The sequence below is a fragment of the Pteropus vampyrus genome, unplaced genomic scaffold (assembly GCF_000151845.1).
Source record: "Pteropus vampyrus isolate Shadow unplaced genomic scaffold, Pvam_2.0 Scaffold427, whole genome shotgun sequence".
NCBI lineage: Eukaryota > Metazoa > Chordata > Mammalia > Chiroptera > Pteropodidae > Pteropus > Pteropus vampyrus.
Genome location: NW_011889208.1, coordinates 436,920 through 438,881, shown reverse-complemented (window position 1 = coordinate 438,881; position 1,962 = coordinate 436,920). Strand labels below are relative to the sequence as shown.

The following is a 1,962-nucleotide window of genomic DNA, read 5'->3' as shown; positions in this document are numbered from 1 at the left end:
TTACGCGACGGGAGCGAAGCCTGAGAAACACACACGAGAAACTTGTAAATTACAAGTCAATATTCCTCATCGACACTGAGAAGAAAATTCTTCACAAAATCTCAGTGAGGTAAGTAGAGCCCTGGATTCACGAAGTCACAGTCTGCAGCGGAGTCGCCTCCTGCAGGCACGAAAGGCTGACAAACACCGGGAAAGTCAACGAATCGATCACGTCACCCAGAGAAACCAAACCTGAATGCGGTCCAGCCTCTGACACGGAAACTCGCTCTCAGTCAGAAAGAATGCGCAGCACGCCCCCTGCACCCCCCGCACCCCAGGAAGCGGGCGGGGAGCCGGGGCGGCCGCCTCAGCCAGGAGATGCTCGCGCCAACCTGCGACTCAACGTTTTCACACTGTTTCCATTAATGCTTCACTCTGAAAAGTCATGTTTTAAATACGGATTTAAAAAAATAATTTATCTTTAGTTTATTATTGGCAAAAACTTTAGAATTATGTGACATTAAAAATATTTTTAGTGGTTTCCTAAATACTAAATGTTAGTTTTTAGTTGAAATGTATTGAACACTTTCAAAGGTTTTTTCTCATTTCATTTTAACGAATTCCCAATGCTTTACGTGAAATAAGTACTAGCCGATGCACCAGCACTGCCATGTTATCTATAATTGCTATTCTAAGTCTCCAAGTCCCTACTAACTGTAGACTATTCAGTGAACTAATATCTTTACATTTATGTTGAAAAAACTAAAAAACCAGAATTTTGTTTAAAAGGTTTTTAGACGATCAACTATGAGAATGAGCTGGAAGCTAGCGTTATCTGTCATTTCATGTGACCTTCACATGTGACCTGAAGTATGTATCAAGTTGGAATTACGTTCACATAAAAGCTAGCAATAAAATGAAGACGTAAATTAAAAAAATAATTTCTCCATAAGGAAAAGCACAAGCTATTTTTGACTAAGAGAAGCATTAAGATGCTGCGAAATCTTAACTCTGACCAGTACGATCGCGAACCACTGCTGTAACTCTCCCTGTGACTCAGTGACGTTTACCCACTGTGTCATCCCAGACCTTTTATGAGTCGCCCTAGAAACCTGAGGATCAGAACCTGAGTGACAAGCAGTGCTAAAGACAAGGGTGCTCTGGGCAGAACAGAGTAAGTAACAAACGGAAAGTAACACGACACGTCATTTATTTCCAGACAGACCCAGCGCTCGCTCTGCGGTTTGCACGCGTGAGTCTGAGCAGGAACCTTCGGGGACCCCCTGGGAAGCCACGTGTCTGTGCCTCCCCCCTTCGCCCGGCAGCGGGAGCCCGAGGTCACCTCTGTCCCATCGGCATGCCTGTGACTCAGGGCGGGACGGCCCGCACCGGACAGCGGCGAGCGCCTCTGCTGGGAGCGGCCGGCACAGGGAACCTCTGCCTCTTTCTGCGAGAGCTGGGAGCTCGGTCTCTCCAGGTGCACACGGCAGAACCAGAAAGCACGTCGGCGTGCGGCCGTCACGGGGCCTCAGGAAGCATGTGCCACTCCACCCAGGAGGAAGGCAGGGGAGCAGCGGTTCGCAGAGTTAAGTCCTATCTTCATCATCATCTAACTAGCAGTGAGCACATTCTACGATCACTGGGGACGGTAGGCAATTAATGTCTCCAAGGCAGCAGAAAACCTGCAATTCACATAAAACACTTCTATCGGGGACTACGTCACAAGATGAACAACAGATACTGGTGATTGTACCAGATACGGACTGAGAACCCGTGAGTTGCCTTATTTGGGAAGCAGCACTTAGAGACAAGGGCTAACGCAGGAAGCACGTCCTTTCGGTGAATTCGATCTTTTCAGAATCACGTGGCGGGGAGAAGACGTTTGCTAAAGAGATACCTGATGAGACGTTAATCTCCAAACCACAAAGAACTCCGACAATGAAACGAAGCAAAAACGAACAAACAGAAAAAGCCCAGTTTAAA

General features: G+C 47.1%; 1 protein-coding gene and 1 long non-coding RNA gene across 3 annotated transcripts in view; both read right to left on the bottom strand.

The window, feature by feature from the left end:
* Positions 1–1,962, bottom strand: part of UBE3A (ubiquitin protein ligase E3A) — a 31,184-nt gene that overhangs the window by 8,449 nt on the left and 20,773 nt on the right. The window lies entirely within an intron of this gene.
* LOC111732114 overlaps positions 1,173–1,962 on the bottom strand; it is a 3,950-nt gene continuing 3,160 nt past the window's right edge. For both annotated transcript variants that reach the window (XR_002777428.1, XR_002777427.1), the window contains one exon: positions 1,173–1,414. This is a non-coding gene — a long non-coding RNA (uncharacterized LOC111732114). The remainder of the gene's footprint in view (positions 1,415–1,962) is intronic.